The sequence below is a fragment of the Cinclus cinclus genome, chromosome 4 (genome assembly GCF_963662255.1).
Source record: "Cinclus cinclus chromosome 4, bCinCin1.1, whole genome shotgun sequence".
Lineage (NCBI taxonomy): Eukaryota > Metazoa > Chordata > Aves > Passeriformes > Cinclidae > Cinclus > Cinclus cinclus.
In genome coordinates this window covers 6,571,112-6,589,947 of record NC_085049.1, presented here as the reverse complement: position 1 = coordinate 6,589,947, position 18,836 = coordinate 6,571,112, and the positions used below count along the sequence as shown (strand labels likewise).

At 34.8% G+C, this 18,836-nt stretch overlaps 1 protein-coding gene across 4 annotated transcripts in view; it reads left to right on the top strand.

Annotated features, from left to right (window-relative positions):
* Positions 1-18,836, top strand: part of TBC1D22A (TBC1 domain family member 22A) — a 135,764-nt gene that overhangs the window by 70,162 nt on the left and 46,766 nt on the right. The window lies entirely within an intron of this gene.

Here is an 18,836-nt window from a genome sequence, read left to right as displayed (position 1 = left end):
AAGCGCTTGATGTCATGATGGTTTATAGAACTAAAATGAACACTCATTCAGAGTTGATGTCCGTATTCCCTTCTGTCTCTTCAGAGAAGTGAAACCTTGAATTAGTGAAGCCTAATCAATGCTCTCCATCAGTTCTGAGTTCCAGGCTTCTTATTGTCCATCTCCTTAACTGCTCAATCCAATATTAGCTTTCAATTTTCAGTTCTCAGCTTTCATCCTTTGTCATGTCTTCTGTCTTACTGTTTGTCCAGACAAAACTCTCCATGTTGCTGGCCTCTTGTTATGGTAATTATTTTTCCTCAATAATTTATTTTCCTATTGTCAAAGAATTGATATTTGAGAAAAATTATTTACCCATTCTTAGTTCTATTACTTGATGTTCCTGTAGCTTCTGGTTGCAATTTTTGACTAAATGTTTAAACTATATATCCTTATCTACCAACTTTGTTGTTGAAGTTAGTGGGGGGAGGGGAAAAGTAATAACATTTTAAATTCCATAAGAATTTTCAACAGTATTAGTCAGTAAATATAAGATTAACTGATAGATTATGCCTTATGAAGAGATGCAATATCTTTAAATATCATTGTCTTTATATCTACTCATTATGTAGAAATGTTCCGTTAGTTTCATACACTTTAATGCCAGAATGTCTACTTAGATCATCTATCCAGACCTGTAACAGGGTGAAGAACTGCTTGCTCTTCATTTAATGAGTCCAGCAAGTTGTTTCAGTGAAGTCTGGTGGTATCTATCTGATAAGAACCTGCTAAGAAAAGAGGAATCTATCAGTTCTACTGGTAATCTGTTCTAAGGGATGGTATCCTTGCAGAGTTTATCTTCAACAAATATCTGAATTGAACATGGCTATTGTTTCCATCTGAGGTTCTTTTGCCTCATTTGTTTCATTACATTATCTGTTACTCATTGTGATGTTTTATTCCAGTGTACAATATTTATTCTTTATAAGACCTTTCTGATAACTTGAAAGGTTGAGTTGTTTAAAATATTTTACTGTAACTAATTGATCTCCTTTTGAATAGTTTTTGGTGCTGTTGCTGCAGTATTTCTAGCTGAAGGTTTCCTGAAGGCTTTTTACCATGCTGCCTCTAGCACTGCACTTGGTACCTGATCATTAACCTTATCTATATGATAAAATCACGTGAGAGAGCCTTCTTAATCCAGCTAACTACCCATATGTGCCCCAAAAATAGATGTCTTTGACAGAATTTCAATTTGAGCTCATCTCTGAGCTATGATTTGATGATAATACTGAGATTTTCCTTTGAAAATGAAGTCTGGGGTTAATTTTCTCAAACTCCTGCCATGCTGAAAGGAGCCCTTTCTCATTGCTAGTCCATAGGCACCTCTCAAGTTGCACTTCAATGGGATCTTTATCCATAAGAAGTGCTTCTGATAATTTAATTTTAACTTTTAAAAATTCTGATGTATTTAAAGTAGTATTTAAAAAGCTTAATACTTAAGTCTTTGTATGATATTTCCAAGGGTATCTTTTAAATCAAGGTTTTTTCAAGGCCTTTATATCTAAATACCTAAATGGAATTCTTATACTCAGAGTGGGGACTATTTTTGTATATTGAACAAGCTTAAGGAGTAATTCTGTGTTTTGACTCAGCAGGTGCAGCAGATCTGCACTGTTTCCTAGCTTTCATTATTTAGTAGACTGTTCTGTATGCATGTCTTGTTTAATAGTGTATTTAAAAGCAATAAGGATATCTTAATGTAGACACCTTTTTCTGAAACAACTTTAAGCAATTCCTCAAGCTGCTAATCAGATTTCAGTTGTGCTTATATTGCACTGATTATCAACCTACAATATGGATCTTTTCACCCTGATACAATGGATAACAAATGCAGTGAACCTGCAAGAGCCAGTAAAGTTTATGCAAAGTTTTTGCTGAAGTGTTAAGCAGTAGCATTACAGATTTTTATCCAACTTGTCATTAAGCCATTCTGTTGCCTGCAATTTCTAACTTAACTGTTTACAACTATATTAGCAGAGCTGCTTTCTGAACAGAAAACATTTCAGAGACAGAATTGGTTCTGTTGGTTTTATTGTCTGTTTCATATTTTTAACTGTGAAACTTGCTATAGGCCAAAATACATCTCTCATTTAGAGATATATTGTTAAAGACGTTTTCCAGAGTGTTCAGCTATGGATGGAACGGTGGTGCTGGATTTGAGAGAGAGATGTAAAATGAGTAAAGGTAAGAAATACAATTAGCTTTCCAGATACAGATGGCAGGAACAGTCCTACTAATTGTTGTAAGGGCTGGATAGATATTTGAATACTTTTCTTCCTGTGCTCAAAGGCTGATGGTCCTGTTATAAAGCTTGGTTTTGCTACTTCATGTGTCCAAAAGCAGTAAATTAAGGACACATGGGAGTTCTGCATAAATTGAAAGTGTTTTGCTCTCTGCTGTTTCAGTGGGTAATTAGGATGTGGCTGTACTGACTTTCACCCCTTGATATTCTTGAACTACCGTAAACAGAAATAGCTTTACCTGCACTTGAAGTTCAGAAAGGCAAACTAATCATGTTGTTGTTCAACATCAACAGGGACTACAGGCATTCATCCCTACACTGTTCCATCGGGCTTTTGCTCAGGCTCTGCCTGCCTTGTGGCTCTTGGGAAGGGATGGGGCATTCTGAAGGCCCTGTTTACAGTCATCTCTAGTCCCAGTGAGTGTGATGATGCAGGAATGGCATAGGAGCAGCATCAGCAGCAGGTTCTGGGTGGCTGGGACAGTCAAATTCCTTCATGTGAAAAGAATAGGAAGGCAGGCAGAACTGTCAGATCTCTTCATGTCTACACCAGGAATGCATTCTGGCTCTGTTTCCTGCAGAAATCCAGTGAGAAGAGACCAGTGGCACCTTTTGAAAGAGGGGATCTGCTGCTGCTGCTTTCACAGAAAATAAAAATTTTCTCTCTTTTGTCTTCCTCTCTCCCCATTAAAGCTGAAAGCATAGTTTGTTTTGCCAAGCTGCTTGTTTTCCTCTGTTTTGGTGGAAAAATAGATATTGTGCTGTTTCCAGCTTAAATTGTATATTGGTGATTCTCACAGCAGGCCCTAGTTCCTCATGAACTGCAGCAGAGGAATTTCAGGAATGACAGCACACTTAAATAGTCTGCTGTTGTGTGTTTCCTAGTGTGAGAGAGAACTGCTGTTGGCTGGGGGTGTTGGAACTGCATTCTGTCTCTCAGTATTTGTTACTGTTCTTCCAGTGACTTCGGTGAGAACAGAATTGGACACTTTAATGATGTCCGCCTCTGTGGTGGAATGTATGGTACTAAGGGTACTCTGGCTGGAATCATATTCTCTGTTTAGTTTAATTTAGGATTCATCAGTCAGTTGTTAGAGTCTGTGGAGTAAATCATTGAAAAGATCCAAAATACCTGTATTTGAGCTAGTTAGAGTAGAGGGGAAGAGAAATTGGGAAAGGCTCCCAGATCTGCCCATCAGTAAATACTCTGTCATTGGGTAAGTGTATGTGTGAAGTCCTCTAAAATGCATCATTGTCTTCTGAAGAACTGTGTAAAGTAGAAAAAGTAAAGGTATTATGCATTTTGCTTACAAAACATATGTTGAGAAAGCTTTTTAGCTGTAAGTATTTAGTTTGATTTGTTCTTTAACCTGAATTGCATTTTAATGAGTGAATTATCCCACTTCTTCACTCGTTTCAGGGTTTCAGGCCTTGTTTTTGTGGTTTTAAATTTTTTTTTTAATGCAGTAAATACCTTGTAATTTTTTTCAATATAGAAATTGCTTAAGTTATACCCAAGACATTTAAAATTTAAATCCATAGAACTGAAACTGTTTAATATGAATGTTCATGTCCACAAACCAAAATATTGTAACATAAGACCTGAATTTTATCTTTTATTATATCTCGCTTTTTTATCTTGTGTTACCATCTTTTTTGGCACAAAGGATTGGTAAAATGAAGTAGCATGATGGCTGAATGATTCAGTATATAAAAGTGTTTAGCATATTTCTGTGGACTGACAAAATGCAAGTTAGTTTTATATTTGGTCCTTGACAGAAGGATTTGAGGTTTTGACACTATTTTAAAGGTTGCTTTGGTATTTGAAACTGACTTTTGTGGGTTTCTAATTTTAAGTCAAGATTCACCATACTGTATTAGAAAAGGTAGAGATGCCTCAATGCTCAGCACTGGTGCTGTCTTACTGCAGAAAGGTATTTTATATGCTTGCCATCAAATCTCAGAAAGTATCCTTTCTTCAGACTAAGAGATTTTATGGCAGTTTCCATTGAAGCTTTTATTTAAATTCTTAAAATGTGTGTTGTCCTTCAGGAACTTCTAAGATACACTGTTTTTATGTAGCTGTGTACTTCTGTGCTGGGGGATAGGATGCAATGCCATTTCAGTGGTGGCAGCCATTCCCAATCCTTCATCCTTGACTAGGAATGGCAATACAGGACTTGAATGTCAGTGCTTGCATACCAATGCTTGGAGCAGCATAGTGTTTAGTTTTGAGTATCAGTATTTTTTCACTGCTTAAATGTGGAGTTCAAAACTACAGTTGATTTGAAGGCAGTTTGCAGCTGGAAGGAAGTCTCTGACAATTCCATCAAATTATCTGGATGCAAGATAGCTAGGTGTCATACTGGGGTTTTAAATAGGATAGGCATTTTCATAGACATTGAAGTACTTAATTTTATTTATTTTTCATGCAGAATGGAGTGGATGTATTTTTTCTTAAAGTGTTTATCTTCTGATCTGATGTTCTCACATAAATTACCTTTTTGTGCTGTCTTTTGTCCAGTGATTTCTCTGTGTAACTCACCATGATAGTAGTACATAATTCGCAGAAGAGACACCAACACAGGTTTCATAGCTAAAAACTTGCTCAGAAGAAAAGAAATCTGAAAAGGAAAATAAAGTAGCAGCTATGTGTGTTCGTTTTCAGTTCTAAATACGTGCTGTCATATGCTGTGTGAATGTTTAGAGTTGAAGTGTACAGCCTAATATTTTCACCTGCCAGGAGGCATTTTTGTTTCGTACCGTTTAGCTGACTGCTGTATTGCCAACTCACCAGTTAGTAGCTGATGCAGTTAACATGAATAATGCACTCAGACTCATTGGAAACACAAATCCAGGGAGGTGAGGTAGGTACTGTTTACAGTGCCCTGCTGTCCTACTTTGCAGCATTGCCCTGTTCTTATGTGAGGAAAACTTTACTGTTACCAAGGTACCTTAAAGCTTATTGTGTAAAATTAGGTGCAAATGAAAGAATTTATAAAATCTTACCGTGTAAAATGCAAAACAGAGATTAACAAAAGACATTGAAAAGGCAAATAATAACACCCATAGAATGTGGCAGTAGTAGTGAGCTGATTTACTGTGTCACTGCTGAAATAGGTTTTTCTTCTAGTTTCTGTTCCCCTCAGCTCCTTGGCAGTACCTGTTAGTTTTCTTCACATTAGGGAAGTGAGGAGGGTGATAAGTACCACAGCCAGTGCAAGGGAGAGAGGATGAGAGAGCAGAGCTGGGATTTCAGTCCTCATGTTAGATCACAGTGATTGCTTGTCCTCTTTGCCATCTTTCTGAAGATTTACTTTCTTGGTAGATAGTACATTTCTCAGGTTGCATCCCTTACACAAACTTCAATAGGGAGCACCTGTTGCTGGTGGAGCCTGCTGGTTTGTGTCTTTCTTCCTGAAATCCTGCAGCTGGGTCTAGAAAAATGCATTTTTTTTCTTTCTTGGGATTTATTCTTTTTTCTTAATCAAGCAGACCAATGCTTTCTTTGCCCAAAATAAACATTTTTTTTCCTGCAAAATATAAATGTATTGACCACTATGTACATCTTTCCTTCTTCAAAGAAGGCTGAAGTGTATTTTTCACTTCTTTGACTTAGTGTTCACTTTTATTTTCATGTATCTCATATTGGTCCTCTATTTATTGACCAATATGGTAACAGACATATTTGTTTCCCATTTATGTGTTGGTATCATTTACGTAGCTCATCCCTAGGTTTCTATTGAGGCAATTTTGTTTAAAAATAAAGTTTTTGCTTAATAAATATTTGCTTAAAAATAAAGTTTTAAGAAATAATATTGTTACAATTTTTCAGAAGTGCTGAGAATCCAGAAATCATATAAAGATCATTAAAAACTGCAGAAGCCCAGGTTTTCTCTTTTTCCAAATGGAAAGTAGATGTCAAAGTCTAGGAAATCATTAAAATAAAATTTTGGTTACAAAAATTGTAACACCACCACCTCTTGCTCCTGTCCACCTCCCCCCCACCCCAAAAAGAAAAGAAAAAAAAAAAGAGAGAGAGAAACATAAAGAGGGGGAAGAAGGTTGCCACAATAGTTATTTTTTCTGGCCATGTCATTGGAATTTAGGAAATGTTCAAAAATGTGGTTATTGGTTTTTTTTTCCCCATGTTCCTATTTTTCACATAAACCTAATCAGTGAATTTCATTCCCTGAACATGAGAATGATTTGAGTGTTTTCCAGTAGAGTTGTCTTGTGTTTAGTGCTTATTAAAAAAAAAAAAAAAAAAAGCCATCAATTAAATTTGAAGCTGGAGTATATGTCTCAACAGACACTGTAGAATCTATACAAGAAAGATATTATTGCTACTCTGGTCTCAATCAAAACCTTAAACCACCTGAGACAAGGGGTTCAAAATTAGAGTACTGAAATCAAATTTAATTTTTCATGGCCAGGAATTTGGAGAGTGTGAGACCTCTCACTGTTTCAGTCTGGTCTTTTTGTACCACAAAGATCCTTGAACCAGGTTAGGTTAAGTGAAAAAAGAGAAACATTTTAGATGAGAACAAAACAGTGGGGAAGGTATATTACCTCCCATCTTCTTCTATTAGCAGCTTCATTATATACTTATACTGATTTTTTAAAAATGCCTATTAAGTATTATTAAATATTTATCTAATTGCTTTAAAGTATGCTGCTTAAAGCATCCTGTGCCAGTGGTGTTTTTTTTTTTTGTAATTTCTTTATGCAGTGTGAAAAGAAATTTTTCTTCTTTGATTTAACAAAAGAATCTTTTGAATTCACTTCCACTTATTTCTTTGATGATGAGAAATTGTGTCAAATCATTCTTTATTCACTTTTTCCCCATCAACTGTCTCAAAACTGTTTTATATCTCTGTATACAATCACTCCTTTTACATGCTGAAAATATCTGTACTTACAAAAGCCATTTCATGTGCTTTTTGTGCTAATTTCTGTCGTGTAGTAAATGGAAACTTCTTTAATGGCTGAGAACACCATGGATTCGTAAATGATATTTTTTACTGTTTTTTTTAATTTCTTTATTTATACTTTTTCATGCCATTTCTCCTGTCAAAGGTGAGTACTTATAATAATTGTTCATAGTTAGTCCAGCTTGACTGTCTAAGTAGTTCATGTCATAGATGACATCAGATGTTTATGCTGTGTAGTGTGTATGTCCAGACTGAATTTCATTTGTCATTTTATCATTCAGTGGCACAACAACTTTCTGAAACTTTTTGAAGCCAACTATATATTTTACCAGTAAAAACTATTCTGAATAATTTTGCATCTCTACCAAAGTAATATTTTTTTCAAGACCACTTAGTATTTTAGTGGAAAATACAGATTCTATTCTGTTATTTTTGTGCTTTTAATTCATGAACACTTTCTCAATTGACAGTAACTTAGAATCTGGCTTAGTTACCTTGTAAGACATGTGTGGACATAGGAATATTTGTTATCCAATTACCAATGTGGGTAGGATCATGTCTTTCAGATTTCTAGGCATTTGTCAATTTGAAACTGGCCAGTAGGTTAAATGTTCTGGAGCAGGGGAGACAGACATAGTGGGATATAACCTTTCCTGCCAGATGTAAAATGTGAACATGGAAGTTTAATTTTCTTGGGAAATAAAAGTAAAAATACCGTGAGTCTTGTGACTCTTTTTGTCACTAGCTTCCATAGACTGTAAGAGAAAGCAGCTCCTGGGTTAAAAAGCATCAGTGTCCTCAAGAGGCTGTACTCAGGTCATGGCTTTCCTTTTGATTCTGCCACTTTTGATTCTTGTTTTCTCTGGGGAATTGTTTTAGCCCCCTTCCTCAGAGCTGGAATTCACCATCCTACTGTCTACTGAGCCCAGCCTTGATCTTGCAAACTTCCATTATAATTCAGGAAAACCTCTTTGCATTGTTTTCTTTAGAAGTGTATGTTAAAGTATTGTTTAAATCATATTTAGTTATTTGGAACCATAAAAAGACATGAACAAGCGAGAGAAGAACTTTTTATTGCAAGACTGACAATCCAAATATGTACCTGTTTTAACATAACATCCTTGTTCTAACTGCATTCATTTGGAAGTTCCTCAATCCCTTTGTATTTAGCAGATCAGTATTTTCTTGCGTCAAGAGACTTCTGGCACGTCAAGCTTCCACTAAACTTGAGCAATTGAAAATTTTTTATAGTTTTTGAATCTGTCAGACAACTGAGTATCATTGCCTTCTACCAAATAGATAGTTACCTTCTGGGATAACTTTGTTGCCAGGGCAACCTTCCTCTGGCAAGAGTTGTGCTCATTAGGAATTTATTGTGGCAGGCAATTATATTTCAGTGGTACGGTATTGCTGAAGTCACTAACCTCTTACTGTTTGCCTTGTGTTATGTGCAATCTAGAATAATAGAAAACTCAAAGAAAAGAAGGTAAGAATGTTAGTAAAAAAAGAACCACACTGCTTCAACCAAATATATATGTATAAGTTTTTGTACAGTCTTTAACATGCCTAAGGATTATGTGCACAGGGGAGAAAAAAATTCTTCAGCAATCATTCAGCTTTTCAGTGAATTGAAAATACTCTCATTCTTATATGAGAGTGCTTTGAATATGGATATAGCTCACAGATTTTCTCCCATAATAGAAAGAAGACAGATTGTATTTGTAGAATTACAGTGGTGTATATATATATATATACCTTTTGTTGATCATCCAAGTCTAGTTTGTTAGTTTTCTTTATTTATTTTGTAGTTTCTCATGGAGAGACAGGGTTCCCAAGTTCTCAGTAAAAAACAGACTAAGTGGGTCCTGATTTTCTGCTGACCACATTTTAGCACAGAGCAGTGTGCATATTCAGCTGGCACAAATGAATGCTTTTGAATGGGTTTGCATACTACTTGCCAATACATGGGAATTTGTGTGTTTAGAGGTCTGTCAGGTCTGGAACTCCAAAGTTCCTGGTCCTTCCTTCCTACCAGTGGGCTTGCTGTGGGCAGCAGAAGTGAGGTTCAGAGGTGAGTTTGAGACACAAATGCAAGAAGGTAGGTGTCTTTCTCTAAGTTTGTGTTTGTTGTTGTGTTGGGTATCTAAGCTTCACCCAGGAAATAAACTCAGGAGCCTTGAGAGATATTTAGGGTGATTTATGAGATTTATGGTTTAGAGTGGCTCCTCAGCTGAATGCCTTTTTAAGCTCCATTGAACATATTGACTCCATCTACATTAGCTTTGTAGCATAAGTACACAGCATGCTGGTAGGCACTCAGATTTAAAGATCTTCAACTCAAAATGGAAGCTCTCTGCATTTTTGCAGAAAGTTCCTTAGAAGTCTTTTTATAATATTTAAAAAGACTTATGATGTGCAATTCTTGACTACTAGATCAACTGTTTTAATGTAAGCAAGTGTGAATAGGAAATAAGTTTGTGTATTGCTAATTTTTGTCCATTTTACTTTGGTAGCATTCATTGACATTCAGTTGGAAAATAAAAGAAGGAAAAAATAATGAGAACCCATGTTTGTTTTTTTTTATGAGAAAGGTATTTAGACATGCAAAAAACAGAAAATCAAAACTCAGTGTTATGCATAGGGAAGCCTGTAGGTGTTTCTAAGTTCAAGTTCTTTAGGCAGCTTCCACTACTGTTGAAATTGATGTTAATTTTTCTGTGGCTAGATGAAAGTTGATTGTGAATGCAGAGACAAAGTACTTTTATTATGCTTAGTTTATCTTATCTTGAAGAATGTGAATAATCCCGTTGACTTCAATAGAGCAACTCATGAATTTTTTTTTATTTAAACATGAACTCTCAAGTGCTTTATTGATCATGATCTTGATGAATGCATATAGAATACTTGTGGAATGTTAGATACAGTCTAGAAAACCATTTGTTTTGTTCCTTGCTTACTTTGAAGTAGCCAGTGTTTCTAGAAAAAGGCTTTATTGAAATTAATATTGTTCTTAAAGACCAAAGTCTGGAAGAGAATTGTGTTGCTATAAAAGGAGACAAAAAAGCAAAATTGCCTTTCTTACATCCCTATGCTCTTTAATATTATGCTCCTTCCTCTCACTGAGCTTCACTGGTATGTTTTAAGACTATGTTACATTTAAGACTACACTACAATTTCAAGTTGTTTAGTATTTTAAATCTACTTAGTTCTCTTTTCTGAAGCTCCAGTTAGTTGTGTCAGTTATTGTTGTTCACAGAAGTGAGCACTAACAGCTGTACCATGACTGCCATTTGACTTTTCCCTTTTTTTTTTCTCATGTCTTGTTAAAACCTGAGCAAATATCCAAAGGTCCTAACATGTCGTACTGTTCTCTGGTTCCTTGTTTCAAATATATTAAGACATCCATAGCTAACACAACCTGCACAAACAATCTATTAAATGTTAAAGATAATTTTGACTCTTTGCCTCTGTGAATGACATAATACCTGAATTCAAGCTATGAATTGAGGGGACTAGGGGGGAGAAAGGACAAAGTAATATTTGCCAATTCCAGTAAAATTCAGTAAAAATACCTTCTTTATAGCCACATAGATCCTTGTGAAGGACTTATGAAATTGTTATAATTACTGTTTGTTTCTGGAATGTACAACCTCATTAGGACCACGTGAAATAATAAAAATCTTCTTTTGTCTCTCCAGTCCTTGAGCTCCTAGTAGTGATCACTACTTGTTTAATATTCTGGCCTTTCTTGTATTCCTGAGACATGACAGTCTTGTGCTTTGCTCTGCCACTTGCATTGTCCTTGGCTGTCTATTTTGAGAGCTATTCTGCCCTTTCTTCCAGTCTCACAGGGGTTCTTGGTTCTTTTTCACTCTTCTTCCTCCATCCTACTCATGGGTGATCTGAGGCTTTCTTACAACTTCACTGTCAGCTTATGCTGAAGATTTGCATATCTACGTTTTTTTCCCTGACCTGTCTCCCTTAGTTAAGATAAGCATTTTAGAACATCTGTGTGACAGTTCTCCTGAGATAGCTCATGACAGTTACTCATAGCAAGAATTCCTCTTTTCTTCAATAGAGCTCTTGCTTCTCTTATTTCAGAACTTTTTCTAGTAGATTCCGCATAGGATCTTTTTGTTCAACATATTTTTCTCTTACATTTTCCAGACAATCTGTAGTTTCCCCTCACAGAATTTCAAAAAGCACAGTTCCTATTCTTTTTTCTCAATTTTCATCTAATACAAATAATATGAATCTGTTTAAATCAGATAGAATATGTAATTTTCTTCTTCTGTCATTACTCAGATGTTCCATTATTCAGTTCCTTCATTTTTTTTGACATTTTTGTCTGTAAGTATTCATATGGTTATCCCAATTTAGTTTCTATTCTCCCAGCAGTAGTTCAGAAACAGCTGATCAAAAAGCTCCAACTATTTCAAAGTGTATATAAATCTGATAAATTTTGGCTGTTCTGTGCTTAGTTGAAATTTATTTTTTGTTTTTGTAGTATGAAACTGAAACAATGCTACTAATGCTGTAGTGTGTAGATGAATATGAAGAAGTTCTAAAATGATGCCTAACATTGCATCAGAAATGGAAAATGGTTTTCATGTTATATTTGATTTCAGCAGTCTTCTGGGCTGTCTTTAGTGAGCATTATTCCACGAAATCTTTTCCACCTTTAGCTGTTAATATACATATCTGCACAACAAAAAACTTCAGCATGGAAATCTTCAGTTGGGCACTATTTCAGAATTAAGTTGTCCTGATTATTCAGATGTCTGAACAGAGTATATACTGTGAAAGTAGAAAATTGTGAAATATGAGTTAATATAGTGATTATTCTGATTATTATAAAAATCAGTTATTACTAATAATAACCGCATATTTAAAATTAGTGAATTAATTTGATGCTTCCTTCTTTTGTTTTAAATTTTGCCTAGTCTATTTACCTTTCTGGAAACATATGTCAGGGAATGAACATTAATTTCTTTATTCAACCTTTTTGGCTACACCCTAATCCATTTTCACTGCATGAACAATAAACCATTTAACAAACTTGTACATGGGAGTCAGTGGGGAAGATCAATTCATGTAACTAAGTTGTCTTCAATAATGTTCCATAGGATAATGATATCTTTCAGTGCAGCTAAAATTCAAATTTCTTTGAAACACTCAAGACTAAGTGTAATATCTGAATCACAACTTGAGCATCATTACTGTGTTGCAGTACTGTCATGACTTTGTAAACAATGAATGAATTTACAAAGAGAAAATAGCTGTTGCGGGAAACATATTTCAGAGATGGTGACTCCACATCTGCTGTTGTAGTTTTTGGAAACTGTGACTGGTGCTAGTTGAAGGAAGAAAGGTTTTGATTCATGCTGGAGATATGTGGGTTAAATTTTGGAACTGCATTTTTCCACAGTTGGGAGGGAAGAATAGAACTTGATTTTTATTTAATAAAGAAGTTAATTGTAAGAAAGAACAGTGTATTTTATATGGCTTTCTCAGTTTGTATTAACCCTGGTGTCTGAGAAATACTGATTTCATACAACCCCATAGAAGTTGAATTGTGTGTTGTAAATTGTGCAAGTTTCTCATTCATGTATGCTGATAGAGGTTGCAACAAGTGCCTTTGGAAACTTCATTTGAAGGTAACTTATGAAACGAAATTAAAAAGTGATACTTTTTTTAAGTGCCTCTTGTTGAACTGATAATTTGTGAAGTTGAACAATACCCTTTTCTCTAATGTTTATAGTGAGCTATATGCTGAACTTAGCTACTGTTATTTTGAAATGTTGAATATTATTGCACTAAAGATACTTCAGCCCACTTTACAAGAGTAATAAAGCACACTTGTATTTAGTTGATTACTGTGATTTCTTTTCATTCCATTTGCAGGGGTTCACAATGCTTTAATTTCACACAGGCTACCTTTTATTTCTCCACTGTTGTAAGCAGCACTGACAATTCACCAATCTTTCTACCTTTGTTTCCAAGTCCTTAAATTACAGCTTTTGTATTTTCCTTGGGTTTTTTTTGAAATTAAAGATGTTTTCTCTCCCCAGTACCACTAAGTTGTTGTTTTAAAGGTGTATTTTTTTCTAGCTTTTTTGAACAGTACAGTGGCAGTGCTGCTCATAATGAGATTTGAACTTGGAGGTGTTTATAGACAATATCCTTTAGGATCCTCAGCCCAGACTGCTCTGATCTTCCCATCATCTCCTGTTGCCTTCAGTTAATTGCTAATGTGAATGCTGACATAACCCTATTCAATCCATTTTGCATAATCCTGGATTAATTAGACATTATGTCAAGGCTAGTAGTGCATTTTGTTATTATATGGAGATCAGTGCAGTCTATCAGCTGGTTCTTAGTCAGTATCTAATGTTACTCAGTGCATCTTCAGCATCTGCAGAAAAAAATGGAAAAGCTGTGCACATTTTACAATAGTCATTTCAGACTATTTGTTCTTGGTTAACAAAAACTCACATATATCTAGATTTTATGACATTGCTGTATCATGATTCCATGATAAAATATATGGTAAAATTAGTAATTTGTCTTTGCAATAAATCAGAAACTAGCACAGCAGTGACCTTGTCATAGAAAGAGCTCTGGTTAGTCAAGCAGGACCTGCGTTTCATAAACCCATGCTGACTATTTTGCAAATTTTTCAATTTCTGTTTTAGTAATTTTTTTTCCTGTATAGCTCAGCAATCCCAGAAATTGTAATGTAGTTTTTTATATATGTAAAATAGTTACAAATTCCATGTACATTTTTAAAATATATTTGCATCTTTGTGAGAAAGCGTCCAGGTAGTTGTGCTTCAGTTCTTTTTAACTTATTCTTTTGTGAGAGGACTGTGTTTATAAATGCCATCATCAGATGCCATTCAGTTTATTTCAGTTTATTTTCCGTGGAAATTTGCATTTGAAAGATGTGATACCAGTGCTTTTCAATTTAAATGCATTAGCATCCACTAAGGAAATTGCAATACCTGCATTTTAAAGAGCGAGGTGTGTTGTGCAAACTGATGGATTGTGTTAATCTAATCAAACTGTCAGAGCAATCCTTCTTAAAATATTCTTCTTCGTAAACCCAGTAAGCATTTGAACTTGTGTTTTATGCCTTTTTCCTGATCACACTCAAAGCATTTAGAAATGAGAATATTAACAAAGATTTAACTGGCAAGCTGGTGTGCAACTGTGAGTAATGAGCAGGAAAACCTACATCATGCTCATCAACAGTAATTAAAATATAGTTTGTAAATTTACAGCTGATACTTTAAAAAGAACTAAGGTACTTATTTTCTTTAGTTTTTAACATAGCATTTCAATCACAGATGCTTTCCTTTTTGTGGATAGCTGATTAGTATTGATTCATACAAAGCTCACTTTATCTTCCTGTGTGATAATCTTTCAACCTGCACATTAAGTCCTATTTTAAAACAGGGATTCATTACAAGAGGTTTGTTTCTAAAATTGATGTGATTTTTCCCCTACTGACTAAAAGGACATGTCTAGATGTAATTTTATCCTAGTATACTTTAGATATACTTAGTTATCTTAACTCTGTTATTACTTTCGGTTGTATCACATTACTTCAGAGACGAACACAGAGGAAATATTGATGGCTGTGGTGATTTATTATTAAAATGTCAAGTTGGAGAAAAGGTGCATGGAAATGCTACTGCTGGGGAGCAGATCAAAAAACCCCACTAAACACATTTTGCTATTAAAGTATCCTTGGTGAACCTTTTCTTGTTATCAGTTTTGACATAATAAAGTTGAGTAGTTATCAATCCTGAGAAGACAGTTCAAGCCTCTGGGAAGTACTAATGGAAAGGTATTTTGATGTGCCACTATTTCTCCTTTATTCACTGTGAAGGAACTTTGTTGATTAGAAATTTAAAAGGCAATTTCCATTACTTTGGAATGCACAGTAGATGAAGTTGAAACAAAACGGATATTCCTTTATTTCATATCTGAACAAAAGAGTAGTATTTGGTAGCATAACGACTTGAAAGTTTTTAGATGAAAATACAGTTTTAAGATGATGAACAGAAAGTACTGCACATGTGTGTGCTTTTCCTATGTGTGCTAGTTGTACATGTGTTATGTAGCATCATCACAAGTGTTCAGGAAAGAAAAATGACTAACAGAATAGGAAAGCCTGCAGCTGGTAAAAACATTCAGAATAAGCATACAACTGAACTTACAAACCAAGAAAAGCAGAAAGACCATCTGAGATAGAGTGACAAAAATACAATGGCACTTGAAACTCCTGTTCATGTAAGTGTAAAGTGACATGGAAAGATTTGGGTAGAAAAAGGAAATTATGTTCCGGTTCATAATCTTTAACCAAGAACTGTGTGTTGCCAAGTAGGAACAAGAACTGGAGGTCATAATACTTTTAGGAAAATGTTAGAATGAAGAATGAAACAGACCCTAATTTTGCCATTATGTAAATCTGTGGTGTTCCTATGGAAGTCAAGAATAAGTCAAAGTGAAGAATTGCATTTTCAAGTTTCCTTAGCCTGGGGGCAAAAAATGACTGAGGGGAGAATGCAGCATAGACATACAAAGTACTTGTGACAGAGAAAAGTTTAGTCACAATTAAAGACTCGTGTCAGGTCTAAGCCTAAGATAGTTCTTTAAACAGCACACAGTTTAATTGTTGAACTCTTTATCACAACACTCCATGGGTCCTGAATGTGATGTGGATTCAAAAAGTGACTGAGGGAACTTGTGAGAGAAAAATCTATCATTAGGAATTCAAGCAGATTCCAATATCTGGATCAAGGTACATCTGTGCTATGATGCTGGTGGATAGGAAGAAGTTACCTGGAGGTTGCACTTCTTGGATTTTCCCTTACTCAAAGACAAGATATGCAACCTAGATTCTTTTAGACTTGCCATACTGGGACTCTGAAACTCTTGATAACATTTGTATATATCCCACATAGAAAAAGATCTTTAGGTTAGAAAGGTTGAAGAAGATGCTATTTTTTTACAATTTTTTACAAATTCCATGTGATTTAAGACTGTCCTTCTACAAGGCACTGTGTTGTTTCATAACCACATCATGGTTGGCATGTTTTATGTTTTCTCTAAGGTCTAAGGAATGCAAAGTTGACATGAAAAATTAGGCAGCATTTCTTTGTCCCCAGTATTTTTAGATTGCAATATTGATATTGAATTTTTCTACTAATTTAAATATTTAAATAGAAAAGAGCAACTATTTGCTTTGCAAGATATTAAAATCTGTGTTTTCTATGTAAATTTGTTTTGTTTAAAAGCAATATTCTTAAATGCGTCCTGTTTTACTTTGCAAAAATGTTGAAAACTCTTCCTTCCACATTTTATTTGAGCACTTGGCAATATAACACAGTAGGAAAATTTGACTTCCTTGTTTGATCTTCAAATATATAAAGAGAGCTGTGAGGAGAGCTGGCTTCTTCATTCAGTCCAGGTCAGCAGGTTGCTTGAATTGCTGACAAATAAATAAGCAGAGAAAAGTGTCAAGAAAACAATGGATACAAATATTTTACATCAAATATGATTTGTATTATAGGAAATTTGTATCTTTGCTTCTAATTAAGAAAGTCTTTAAATGATTATTCATCAAAGATCATATTTGAATGGAACTGTGATAGGTAGACGTTTCTGTGTTAATAAACTTACTCAAACTGCAAAGTGGTTTCTTTTAGGTGTTAATATTGCTCATAAAGACTTTCTTTTTGTTTGTCTCCTCTCTTTGCTGCTTCCTTTTCCTTCTATCAAGGAAACATCCATTTTGACTTCCAGTGTTTCCAGTAATACCCTTTTTAATAATTTATATCTTGCTTCCACATTATTCGTATCAGAAGCATTTTGCTCGTATATGTGTTTAAATGCCAGAGGCGAATATATTTGGAAATAAATATTTCTTTTAATTGTTATAGTTTTCCCCTACAGAAAATACATATATTTAACAGCATTAACAAAATCTAATGTTGTTCTTTCAGCAGGGGATCAGGGATGAAGTGGGGAGAGCCAAGTGTAGGAGAGATGAGTTGTCGTGTTTTTTATTATTTCTAAATAAAACTGTTGTGATAATAAGCATTGATCCCTCAAATAAGTGCTTGGAAAATGAAGGGAAGGTAAACATTTCTTTCATCTTTTGGGCAATTTAGAACCATTTGGAATTTGGTTTTCTTCTAGGTTGTCCATTTGTATAAGGACTAAATGCCACATTATTAGGTTTTCCATCATATTGATAAGTCTAAGTAATTAACAGAAAAATATGCAAAGTTAGAGTAATGTTGCAGGTACTTTTATTGTAGTAAATAAGTCTTCTAGAGTACTTTTTAATGGGAAATTTAAGAATTATTCCTCTTGGTATTAAAATGTAATGACTATCTGTTTTCTTTTAGATGAATTTGAATTTATGATTTAAGCTACTCCATGCATTTTAGCCCCTTAGCTTTTATTCAGATTAATCAGCTTATTGCTGTGAATATTTTTCCTAGTGTCATTTCCAAAAATTCTGCTAGTATGAGTAGAAAAGTAGACTTTGTAGAGTTAAGTCTTCATTAAATATTTTTATCACCAAAGTAGTTTATTTCATTTTCTTCATGTGTTTATTCTGCTTCACTGCTTTTACAAATGCAAGTAAATCCTGATTCAGCAAACTCGTCATATTTAGAAGGAGTTCTTAGAAGTGTGAAGATGAGCACATGTGGAATCATATATACCTGTGCTAAAACTTAATCTAAAAAAATCCTGAAACTGATACCCACGAGTTCATCAAGGTTGTGTAAAAAGAGTGTGTTACAACCTTGAGAAGTCTTTATCTTGTCAAGCATGTATCTTCTTGCAGTCCACCTTAGGTGCAGCCAAGTTCTTTTCAAAAATGCTATTTACTGAAACCCAAGTGTGAGTTGTGGTATCTCAGCTACCATTAAGTTCTTTCATTCTGCCCATGGCTATGAGGAGGATCATTTTCTAATTTAACTTTATTAGACATGATTAAGCTTAGGGCAAGGCAGAGCTGGGCAATTCTGTATCACACTGTTGTGACAGGAGGCAGGGAATGGCTGGCTGACCGTGTTGGAAGCAGTCATTTCTGGCCCATTTCTACATGAGATGTGAGTCAGTTTTACTGACTGCATGTGCTAATAACTGGTTTTTATGTTATAATTAGTAGAACTGAATGCAGTAGTTCTTTTGAAAGGGATCTACGGTGATCATCTAGTCCAGCTGCCTGAGCATGTTATGATAAATTTTTGTTGCTCACCTACACTAAAAAATAAGAAAAATATCAGTCCTTTACAGATTTCTGTTGATGCCTTCTCTTCCTTACATTACTAGGAAAGGGTGCCACCAAAATATACTAAAGTCTAGAACCACTGCAGATAATAATTTTAGCTGTATACTTTCACTGGAGAAGGTGTTTTGTAGAGCTTCATCCTCAGTTTTGATCTTTTTACAAGCATGACTGAGAGGTGCAGGAAACTATTTAATACATTCCTGCTGAAAAAGGTTGCTGTTTATGTCACTGGAGCAGTGTAGTTTCTCAAGAAAATGTGATCAGTTGAGTCACTCATTAAGTTTTATTGCTTCTCTGGTGA